Here is a 13,055-nt window from a genome sequence, read left to right on the forward strand (position 1 = left end):
AATCGTCTGTACTATTGATTCCTGCAAAAAAAAAAAAAAAAAAAATTAAATGACAGTGACACTTTAAATCATAGGTCCTTGGTGCTGGACACCAGGGGGTGCTAATAAGTCACTGGGCAAAAGATGGCAGACTTGCCAACTGAAAAAAGGCCTAGGTAGGGCATGGACTGGTCCAACCCACTCAGATTTTCAGGATGAGAGGTCGGAGCACCTCAAAACCAAAGGGGCTGCAGCTTTTCAATGAGCTCAGTGGCTTCTTATTTGTGTATATTATTCATATATACTTTATGTATATGGCTTTATTATTATAAGTTTCAAATCCCTTGAATTTATTTGGATGAATTACACTCACCAGCAGGTGGCACTGTTGTGGCTGTGTCAGTGGAAACTCACATGCTCACACAGTGGCGAAAAGTGGTACTGCAAGTGTCATAGAAAAATGTTAAAAACCTGGAATAAAATTATATTTTAACCCTTCCCGGGAACTGGTATACCCCCATGAACCCTGTTTCCTCTGCCTTCTCCTATAGGCCAATTCTTTCCCTTTATAGCCCCAGAACTCTGTTCTCTCCATATATAAAATAGAAGGCACGGATATACACCACCTATTATCTGTTCTCCTTCTGACGGCTCCTCTGGCTTTACGCGTCCTGTGGTTTGTTTGCGTTCACATTTAAGTGTTTAATGTACAAGGTTATCGATTAGTGTCTGAAGATTCTCAGTAAACTGACCCCTAAGGAGATTGGGAAATTAACCCTCCGATCACCCAGAGTGTCTCCTGATAGATGAAGCTTAAATACATATATACAGTTGCATCTCTGGAACATTTTGGGGTCCACTTTTTTGGGAGGGGGGTCCAAACAGTAGAAATTTCCCAATATAGTATTTGGCTTAAGATTTGATGGCTGAACTGTGGGTTCTGTATACATAGTATCCTGATCTGAGGTCTTAAAGGGGAACTCCAGTGGGGGGAAAAAGGTTTTAAATAAACTGATGTCCGAAAGTTATACAGATTTGTAATTTATTTCTATTTAAAAATCTCCAGCCTTCCAGTACTTATCAGCTGCTGCATGTCCTGCAAGAAGTGGTGTATTCTTTCCAGTCTGACGCAGTGCTCTCTGCTGCCACCTCTGTCCATGTCAGGAACTGTCCAGAGCAGGAGAGGTTTTCTATGGGGATTTGCTGCTGCTCTGGACCGTTCCTGACATGGACAGAGGTGGCAGCAGAGAACACTGGGTCAGGCTGGAAAGAATACACCACTTCCTGTAGGACATACAGCAGCTGATAAGTACTGGAAGACTGTAGATTTTTAAATATTAGTAAATTACAAATCAATGTAACTTACTGACATCAGTTGATTTGAAAGATTTTTTTGGATATATGTTTATAATTAGGAGGTCTTGGTTCTATGTTAGTTAAGATGGTCTAAGAGGGACTGTAAGTTTAAGGGGTCTCCTGATGGCATATAAGGGGTTTAGACATGGGTTGGACCCCACCATCGATGTCTTCCCATTTGACGGCCTCCATATCCCCCAGCTCTGATGCACCATAGAGCTTGTACAATGCTGTATCTGTCTATGTATCGGGGGGGGGGGTCGGGGTGCACTGACCCCCTTACAGCCTATAGAAGCACAGATAGAAATCCCATCCTGTCTCGGTCATAGTATCAGGTTAATCGGTGTGTCCCATTAGTCAGGTATTAATGTAACGTATGGCGGTATAATTAGCCGCATCTCATCAGGACGGTTAATAATAACGCAGCACATTTCTACCGCTATTACACGTCTTCCCGTCGTCTTCAGGCGCCATTAGAGCATTTAATTAATGAAAACGGGGAAGGATAAGAGCGGAGAAAATAAACCTTTCCATCGGAGGTGACGGCATTATCACACTCGGCTCTCGCCCTCGGACTCCTCGTCCTACAAAGAGGCTCATGGGTCATTTAATAGGATAATAGCTCCGGAACTTTCCAAGTCTATTTCTGTAAGAAAACAGAAAAACAAGAAAGAAAAGGATGTAATAAATTAGATCACTCAATTAGAAGGAGTCCCAGGAGCAAAGACAAGATGGGAGGCACAAAGGGCTGACTTTATCTATAGCACCCCCACAGGTGGAATGAAGTATTACACAGATACAGCTGAATGACTACTGATGTAATGCAGAGGAAACTTGTAGTGTCCCAGCACAGGTGTGACACTAAGTTTTATGCACCTGGCCACAGTAACTCTCTCAGGGGATGAAGGAGAAGTGTATTGTGTGTTTTCCCCACTAGGTGTCACTGTCATATTTAATATGTATGTACTATGCACAGCTGAAGGTCTAAGAATTAATTGTTTTATATCACCTGCTATGTTTCTTCCTATCACAGGTGCATGTAATCTTCCCTCACCTTTCCTCCTATCCTGCCTCTTCTTTCTTCTCTCTTACACACACAGCCCCACCAATCACACACTAGATAAGGTACCCCTATTAAAAGGAGCTAGTTCCTGGTGGTAGGATCTTAATGCAGTGTCCCAGAACAGAGTTCCTTCTCTTGTTGTTTCCTTCAAAGTGTATCTTTATATCTGAGTCAGTCAATATGTTATTGCCTCTGTTATGGAAAACTATGGTCCACTGCAAACTGTATGATGTGTCACCCCTCTCAGTATTCAGGTCTGCTGTTTCACTCATTTTCATGTATATTTGGTCCTATATGTCCTAATGGAGTGATGATGCAATGGCTTGGTGTCACGTGACTGCCCCCTGCTTCCATGGTAACCCCAATGGCCATCGAGCTTTGGCTGGGAATACCATGTGACTTCCTGTCCTACCTCGGTCTTCTCCCCACCTTTAGGGGAGAAGGGTGTGTTGCTCTGTTGTTCCTGAGCTCTATCCCCTACCTTCAAGGGGATAGGGTGTGTGTGACCTCTCTCCACTGCCAGGAGAGAAATACGTGTGCTCTGCTGCTCCAGTGTCACGAGAAGTGTTCCGGTCCAGTCGGGACCTGGCTGTGTCTTTATTCTCAAGTCTCAAGATCCTCATCTATACTAAAGATCTGGGTGCCGTTCTTCAGTCATTCCTCTCATCATCTTCTCTAATCATCAACAGCAAGTATTCATCTCAGTTCCATTCCGCCCAGCATCTCAACTTCAGTATCACTACTACTCCCATTGTAGCACACCCGTAGGTGGAGCTTTGTTATAATAATTGGATGGGACCCCTGCCTGAAACCTTGGTGACACCCCAAATATTCCCCAACTCTCTGACACAGTTTCTTTGACAGCAGGAAAACACATTTATTGGGACAGGTTAGTAGAATTGTCCTTAGAGCAGGTAACACAATAGACAAGTAGCAAACAGCAACAAAAGAAAATGATTTGCCAATTAACCACCAATAATGAACTTAAGGTAATGTTATTAATTACACATGCATAGACATCTAATCACACAATAAACTGTAATTTTATGATCCAACTGGTTCAAAAATGCCCTCAGAGGTTCTTGTCTGAGGTAAGAAAAAAAACAGGTTTAAGGAGGAAAAATGTGTCCATAGTCCTCTAGTACCAAAACCCAGAGAAGTCCAGCATGTGCACAGCTGAGAATGAAGTAGCTCCCACAGATAACAGTGCAGGGGACTGCTAGGCTTTAGCTGTAGTCTCTCACTGTAGATGCAGGTGGGGCTGTCACTTATTCCCCTCACTGTCACACATACACCTCACAGCACTTGTATTTATTCCCTGTATTTTCCCTCCAGTCTGCAGGGTTATATGTAGAACACTGGTGCTGCATGTGATGTGGCTCCTGTAAGTATGTGCTACTGTTATCTCCTGCTTAGAAATGGCTGACAGCACTACACATCCACCATGTGTCCTTCCTGAAATGGTGGCCGCCTCACACCAACACTGTAACTTGTTGCACACTGTAACTGGTTGTACTCACAGCCCGGGCATGTGTCTGATAACAGGCAGGTTCTTTGCAGGTGCTTTATGGGGTGATAAATGTCTTTTAGTTGAGCAAACACAGGGGTCTCTTCACTTGCTTCCAGCAGCATCCCAACACACTGTCCTTGCATTCCCAGCATCCTCTTCCTCCTCTCCCCCCGGCTCCTCCCACACTGACCCTGGGGGATCATGGGTCTTGTAGTTTAAGTATCCATCACTGCACTGGAAAGCTCTGAGAATAATCCCACCCCAGCGCACAGTCTGAACAGCATTAACTCTTTATTTGCTGAAGAATTCCACCAGCAGAGGAGCTCTACATTCTCCCCCCACTTGAAGTCTTGAGTCCTCTCAAGATGAGCAAGAGAAAATATGGGTTATTATAAAACTGTAAAATTATTAATACACCATCAAATGAGCAGTAGCATTATATGCAAGAGGAACATCCCACCAAGGCACATCACCACATTTTGTCTGGGGCAGGGTGTCACCAAGTGAACTAACATTCAGGGGAGAATGGGCGAAGGTCAGTCTATGAGCAGTCTTAATAGGCTCTTGAGTACTATGACCCAGGGAATCATAGGTAAGTCTTTGTGGAGGTCTAATGGGTCTTGAAGGTCTTGATTCAGAGCTTATAACAGAGAAGCTTGACTCACAACCTGGTTCAGACTTTTCCTGTTTCTTTTTTTGAGATGTGTCTTGCCCAGCTTCATTTCCCTTATCCTCATGATTAAGAAAAGTTGCTTCAGCAGAATGTGCAGGGCATTCACCAGGGGTGTCGGTGCGATCTCTATTGTCCCTTGGCAGGGAATCGTCTGCATCCAGGGAAGACTGATCATCCAGCTCTTGTTGGATATGTTGGGGAACGAATTCTGGAGCATTGATATTCAAATTAATGTCTGATGGAAGATCCACATTCCAGTCATGGAAAAACTCATCTAGCTCCCACTCATCTTCGCTTGGATTTGTCTGTTCCCTTGGGTTAGTTTCCTCCTGATTTAGGAGTAAAGGTTCCCTTCGCCTCAGTCTCCTAGACCGCCTAGAGTTGGGTTTGCGCTGAGCTATTTTAGGTTCTGAAGTTATAATCCTTGCAGATTCTGTCAAAAGCATAAGATTATTTCGATGCCATGTCTTGATGGGTCCATTCTTCCCTTCTGGGCAAATTTGATACACCGGGATGTCAGGCAACTGTGAGCAGATGATGTAGATTTGTGAACCCCAACGATCGGCCAGTTTGTTTTTTCCATGAAGACCCAGATTTCTTAGAAGAACCCTGTCTCCTGGTTGTAAGTCATGGACCTTCACCTTTTTGTCATAACGAGCTTTATTTTGATGGTGCCGTTGGCCAGCAGTAGCTTCAGCCTGTTCATAGGCCTGTTTCAAGTTTTCCTTTAATCTTCTCACATAGCTTGCATGTGATTGTACGGATGTGTCATCAGCAGTAACACCGAAAACCAAATCAACTGGAAGTCGAGCCTCTCTTCCAAACATGAGGAGGTATGGAGAGAATCCTGTAGCATCACTTCTAGTACTGTTGTATGCATGGACGACAGTAGCTACATGCCGGCTCCAATGGGCTTTCTTCTCGGCCGACAGTGTACCTAACATGTCCAACAAGGTTCTGTTAAAACGCTCCGGCTGAGGATCGCCTTGTGGGTGATATGGGGTTGTACGACTCTTTTGTACACCCAGCAGAGTGAGTAGCTCATGAATCAACTTACTTTCAAAATCTCTCCCTTGGTCTGAATGGATCCTCCTTGGAAGGCCATAGTGCACAAAGAACTTTTCTACAAGAATCTTTGCCACTGTAATGGCTTTTTGGTCACGGGTAGGGAAAGCCTGAGCGTATCTTGTGTAATGGTCGGTCACCACTAATACATTGCTGACTCCACCTTTATCTGGTTCAATGCATAGGAAATCAATACAAACAAGATCCAGCGGCCCTTGACTTTCCATTTTCCCAAGAGGAGCGGCTCTAGCAGGCAGAGTTTTCCTCTGAATGCAGCGAAGGCAAGAACGGCAATAATCTTCTACATTCTGCTTCATGCATGGCCAGTAGAATCTGTCCCTGACTAGGCCTAAAGTTCGGTCAAAACCCAGATGACCATGATCATCATGTAGTGATTGAAGTATTAAGTCCTTGTACTTTTGGGGGAGTAGTAGCTGCCACTTTTCACTGTTTAGCTGACTTGGAGCTCTTCGGTAGACCAGCCCATTGCGGATTTTCAAACGATCCCATTCTTTGGCAAGGAGTCTAGCCAACGGATGATCATCTGTGTGCAGTATATCAGCTTGTTGTTTTTGGAGAGCCGCTACAGCTAGCCCACAGAGTGAATCTTCTCTTTGATCTTTCTTCAAATCACCTTGCGTAATAGCAGGAAGAGGTGAAGCTTGCAAAGTTACCAGATTACAGTAGACTTCAGGCACACTCTCCTCGTGAAGCCCTAGCTTTCGCGCCCAACATCCATTTTCAGAGCAACAGCTAACATATTGACACATGGTCCTCACCCCAGGTGCAGGAATTTCTACCCACTCATCTTCAGGGTGCATATCGCCATGAGGTCTTCGGGACAGTCCATCTGCATCCCCATTTTCCTTACCAGGGCGGTACTTAAGGCTAAAATTGTAATTTGAAAGTGCAGCCATCCACCGATGTCCTGTAGCATCCAGCTTGGCAGTGGTCAGTATGTAAGTCAAGGGGTTATTGTCAGTTTGAACTTCAAATTCAGCTCCATACAAGTAGTCATGTAATTTGTCAACCACAGCCCATTTGAGAGCCAAGAATTCCAGTTTATGGGCTGGATAGTTCTTCTCTGTGGGAGACAAACTTCTGCTCACAAAGGCCACTGGTCTTAGTTTCTTATCATGTTCTTGATATAACACTCCTCCAAGACCTTCTCGGCTTGCATCCACGTGCAGCACATACGATTTGGCAGGGTCAGCATAGGCTAGCACAGGAGCATGGGTAAGGCAGTGCTTCAACTGTTCGAATGCCTGCTCGCATTCAGGACTCCAGCGGTCTTCAATGCACTCCTTGGATTTTCTAGGACCCTTTGGTTTCTGGAGAGCCCTCTCTTCATCAGTGTCACCGGGTTCCACTTCATTCTGCAGCAGCTGATTGAGCGGTCTCGCTACTTTGGAAAAACCCTTGACAAATCTCCTGTAGTAACTGCAGAACCCCAGGAAAGAACGTAATTCTGTGATCGTCCGGGGCTTGGGCCATGATGTCACAGCTTCCAGTTTTTCTGGGTCAGTGGCTATTCCCTCAGCAGAAACCACATGCCCTACATACGTCACAGAGGGCTGAAAAAACTTGCACTTCTCAAGAGACAACTTCAGTCCTTCCTGCTCAAGCCGATCCAAGACTCGCATCAGCCGGTCAGTATGTTCTTCCAATGTCTTTCCGAACACTATTATATCATCCAGATATACGATCACTTCCAGCAGATGCATGTCACCGACTGTTTTCTCCATAAGTCTCTGAAACGTAGCTGGAGCCCCCATGAGACCTTGTGGCATTTTGTCAAATTCAAAGAATCCACCTGGATAGATGAAAGCCGTCAACTCCTTGTCTTCAGGGCTCATTGGAATCTGATAGTATCCACTCCTCAGATCCAGGACACTAAACCACTTACTCCCTACCAAACAATTTAAAGCATCTTCAATTCGAGGGGTGGTGTACTGATCAGGAATGGTCCGCTGATTTAGAGTCCGGTAATCAACACACATCCGAATGGTGCCATTCTTCTTGCGCACCACAACTATAGGTGAAGCATAAGGACTTCGGGACTCTCTGATTATCCCAGCCACTTTAAGGTCTTCCAGATGCTTACGTAGATCCTCTAAATCACCAAGAGCTACTCTTCTAGGGCGTTCTCTGAAAGGTCTATCATCTTTCAATCGGATCTGGTGTTGCGCACTCTTTGCACATCCCATATCCAGCTCATGTGCGGAGAAGCAGTTTTTTCGAGCTTTCAACAACTTTCGAACTCTGTCTACCCACTCTTGTGACATTCGACCTCCTCCTATATCCACTTCATCAATCAGGGCCTCAACAGTTTCTGGACTTGCTCCAAGGAGGGCTGCAGAGGGTAAAGGGGTAGCATTGTAAACCTTCCCGAGGCGTATAGAAGGCCTTAAAACTACTGGAGCACCCCCAGTATTCTTCAACCCCACTAGAAGGGAGTCCTGTGGATGCTTTAATTTGTTCGATGGCCAGACTTCTGGCACTAATTCTACTCCAGGAGGTAAATCTGCTTCAGGATCCATCTCCATCATAAGGTGAGAACTGGTGCTGTCACGGTACATTTTAATTTTGGCCCTCATGCAGGTAACTTTACCGGGTAAAACAGTATATTCTTTACTGGCTTGAGTCCACACATGACCAATATCTTCCTTCTGGTATCTTTCCTGGGACTTTAGCAGAGCAAACATGGGCCTCAACACTGGGTGCACTGCCTCCTGCTTATTCACCAATTGAGGTTTCAACATTCTTCGTACAAAGTCAGTGTTGGTGCCTACCAGCATGGCTGCTTCCCCACCTTCTTTAGGTCTGGGGCAGACAACAGCCAAAGTTTCGAAAACTTCCGTTGATCCCACCACAGAACAAGGAAATTCCACCTTGAGAGATACATAGCCATCATAAGGGAACTTCGTGTCACTGAGGCCCCAGATCTCCAGATTCTCTAACTTGTGAATAGGGAGATGCTTTAGATGCTTCTGGTAGAAATCCCTAAAAAGTACTGTTATCTGAGCTCCCGTATCCAACAGGACTTTGCTGTACACTCCTTCAATCCGGACTGAGACTACTGGGGAAGGCCCAATTAACTCAGGAGGTGTTCTTGATTTTGTGTCTGTTGTAGCATCAATCAAAACCTTCTGATATCTGGTTTTGGGCCGACTCGTGGTACTTTGAGAATAGTCATACATGGTGGGGTCTTCTATCTGCTTCTGTCGTGTTATGGCTTTAGTTTTGTCTCTCACCCACTTCAGTGGTAAAGGTTGAACCTCAGTTTTGGTTTTAGCTCGAGGGTTAAAGTTGAAACGGTCCACTCTATGTTTTGCTTGATTGGAGTTCCTTCCTCTGGGGCACCCAGCTGACTCCTTCACTGGGGCCCTCTGAAGTTTCCCGGCGGCTTTCTTGTCTGCACTTCCTTGGAGGTTTCAAGGCTTGGGCATTGCCTCCTAACATGCCCTCTTCCTCCACACTGGTAGCAGATTATAGCATCTTTTCTTTTTCTCTCCTTCTGGGAGGCAGTACCCGAGGGCACAGTCTCAGCCCTTTCATCAGGCTGTAACTGAGTACCAGCTACTAAAGTCACCAGCTCAGTTAGCTTTGACACTTGTTCCCTCAGCTGAGCTAACTCCTCCCCAGCACAACAAGCTTGTACTGTCTGCACTTTAGTACTGAAGGTTCCTGGGACCTTGACACTGACCCCTTTTTCCTCCAACATGGCTTCCTCTTCTCGGACCAACTTGACCAATTGGTTATATCTAAGAGTGCCACAGTCCCCTTGGGACCTCAACTTGAGCATAACTGGGTCTAAGGGTAGGGCTCCTCGAAGTAGCTGTCTTACTCTGACACTGTCCACTGAGTCGGCATCCATCCCTCTCTTCAGCCTCATCTGATGCAATATTTTATCCAACCGCTGTATATAAAGAGACAGCTTTTCTCCCTTTTCTTGGTAAGTGTGCTCAAACTGGTACAAGAGTTCAGAGACTCCCTCTGTCCTACCGAACACATCCTGTAGTGCCTCCAGGTAGTCGTGTGCAGTGCAGTCTTTCTTACTCAACTTAAGATTCCTAATAGTATCAGCCGCTACCCCTTTCAAACTTTCCGCTATCCTTTGCCTTTTGAGAGCTTCAGAAACTTCCCATTCATCCAGACCTTGCAGAGCCTGTTCCATCCAGGCCTCAAAGCTTTCTTCATCAGATGGGAGAGGCTGAGTCCCTGAGAACATTGGCAAGCGTTTATATCTAGCCGTTGAATGTCCTGACTTGGCACACTTTTCCACTAATTCACCAAGAGCATTCAGAAACTCTGGGCCAATTGTGGCGGTAGTGGTTGTTTGAGTCGAAGGTTGACTTGCAAGCTGTATCGGCTGTTCTTCAGCTGGTACGACTATTTCCACTTTGTATTTTTCATTTCCTACTTCCAGATTGCTAGGCACCACTACATTAGCAACAGGGCAGTCTAATTCCAATAGAACTCTCATGGTATTACCACTCTGGTCTTGCTTTAGACCTCTAATGAAACAACGACTGTCGGACAGAGTCTCGTCCATTATCTGGTAAATCTGTCTATGGGTAAGGATGGTGGTGGAAATGGACAGGCCTAGACAGTGACTCTGGTCCAGTTGGAGGGTTCTGCACCATTTAGCAACGGCTTGTGGGTCTAGGGTTGGTTCTGCCATTATTTTGCTGTTGCTGACTGGGTCTGAGACACTTTGGGGGAGGGAAAGGGGCGGAGTCACTCACAAGTAGGCGGGCCACCGAGTATCCCGGACGAGCCCCCAAATGTAGCACACCCGTAGGTGGAGCTTTGTTATAATAATTGGATGGGACCCCTGCCTGAAACCTTGGTGACACCCCAAATATTCCCCAACTCTCTGACACAGTTTCTTTGACAGCAGGAAAACACATTTATTGGGACAGGTTAGTAGAATTGTCCTTAGAGCAGGTAACACAATAGACAAGTAGCAAACAGCAACAAAAGAAAATGATTTGCCAATTAACCACCAATAATGAACTTAAGGTAATGTTATTAATTACACATGCATAGACATTAAATCACACAATAAACTGTAATTTTATGATCCAACTGGTTCAAAAATGCCCTCAGAGGTTCTTGTCTGAGGTAAGAAAAAAAACAGGTTTAAGGAGGAAAAATGTGTCCATAGTCCTCTAGTACCAAAACCCAGAGAAGTCCAGCATGTGCACAGCTGAGAATGAAGTAGCTCCCACAGATAACAGTGCAGGGGACTGCTAGGCTTTAGCTGTAGTCTCTCACTGTAGATGCAGGTGGGGCTGTCACTTATTCCCCTCACTGTCACACATACACCTCACAGCACTTGTATTTATTCCCTGTATTTTCCCTCCAGTCTGCAGGGTTATATGTAGAACACTGGTGCTGCATGTGATGTGGCTCCTGTAAGTATGTGCTACTGTTATCTCCTGCTTAGAAATGGCTGACAGCACTACACATCCACCATGTGTCCTTCCTGAAATGGTGGCCGCCTCACACCAACACTGTAACTTGTTGCACACTGTAACTGGTTGTACTCACAGCCCGGGCATGTGTCTGATAACAGGCAGGTTCTTTGCAGGTGCTTTATGGGGTGATAAATGTCTTTTAGTTGAGCAAACACAGGGGTCTCTTCACTTGCTTCCAGCAGCATCCCAACACACTGTCCTTGCATTCCCAGCATCCTCTTCCTCCTCTCCCCCCCGGCTCCTCCCACACTGACCCTGGGGGATCATGGGTCTTGTAGTTTAAGTATCCATCACTGCACTGGAAAGCTCTGAGAATAATCCCACCCCAGCGCACAGTCTGAACAGCATTAACTCTTTATTTGCTGAAGAATTCCACCAGCAGAGGAGCTCTACACCATCATTCAGCACGCTATCATCACAGCCTATTGCAGCATCACCCATTACTCTGCCTTATCCAAGTCTGCCTTATACCCGGTTGCATCCGGAGAGACTGTTGCTACTAGTTACCCCCGATATAATAAATACACAACTACCGTTGTTTCTGAACCTTGGTATTGGTGTAGTTATTGGTGCCCTGACTAAGGACAACGAGGAATTGCTCGGCCTTGGTCAGGTTCCCGGTCTACAGCTGCTATCCCTCGTGCCCATACCGTGACTACCATCAGGCAAGTGGCTAACCGGGTCCCTACCCAGTACTACCACCTACTACTACTCTCAGCGGAGTGTCCCAGCGCATTAGTCTTCTAGTTGAGTCAGTGGAGAGAGACACACAGATAGCACAGTTCCTGCGGGAGTAAAGCCAGGACTTGGCTTAGGCCAGGACCCTTGTCAGGGACCTAGAGATTTATCCTTCTTTTGTTGGAGGTTACCGCTAGTATGCAGTGCTAGAAATCTAAGAAGGACGTCCTCTGAGGGAAACCTTGTCCAAGACAGGGACACCTTCTACAACATACAGGGCAATATATCTGGAGTTTGGTACTGACCTCAGTGGGACAAATGGCATATTTCAAGTTGAAGTATCCATCACACAGCTATTCTGGGAAGGTTTGGAAAGTCTGCTCAACTCAGCGCACGGACCTGGGACCTCGTACTACCCCAGCAAGACGGGAAGCCGACACTATAGGGCAAAAGACAGTCAGATTAGATAATCTATATGTGAGTACGAGTATTTTCTTCTGTTACTTCTATTCTCCACCATGCTACCCCGACAGATAACATTGCTATATTGGACAGGGCCCTTAAGCCGTTCCTCTACCCCACCTTGTTGTCACAATACTGCTACTACCTCCTGCCGGCACCTGCAGTTACCAGTGTGTATTTATCCTGTATTGCACTGAAGTTCTTATCAGTAAACCAAGTTATCCTGGTTAAGCCATAAGACTCTGCTCTATTCTATCGCACATCCACCTATACACCTGTTCACACTTGGGTTATCCAAACCTTGAGCACAGCGCCCGTTTGTCCGGGGGTGGGTTCCAACAACACTCCTGGCAACACTGTGACAAGTGCCCAAGTGATCCTCCACTCACGCTGCAGCCACAAAACCGCACAAGCTACCCCAGCATACGGCACCCTGATACATAACTGTAAGGGAACAAGGGACCTGGCTGGCTATACCCTTCCCCAATGGTCGGTGACCTGCCGGGTTGTGATGGGTCTCTTGGGCGCTTATCACGGTGGTCCAGAGTGGAGTTATGACCCACCCAAACTGTCAGTACCCAATGACCCACGGACAGTGTAGCTGGTGTGATACAAGTGAATTGTATAATACAGAATTGACTTCACTAGATCTTCACCAAGATCTGGTTAAGGTAGAGTAGAGTAGCAGTTGCATGCTGAGAAGAGTAGAGAGAGTTCAGAGTAGTGGAGAGGAATAGGTCTTGAGAGTCCTAACCCAATGTAGTACTGTGCTCTGCCGGAACTTTA

This window comes from Dendropsophus ebraccatus, chromosome 1, assembly GCF_027789765.1.
Source record: "Dendropsophus ebraccatus isolate aDenEbr1 chromosome 1, aDenEbr1.pat, whole genome shotgun sequence".
In the NCBI taxonomy this organism is placed as follows: domain Eukaryota; kingdom Metazoa; phylum Chordata; class Amphibia; order Anura; family Hylidae; genus Dendropsophus; species Dendropsophus ebraccatus.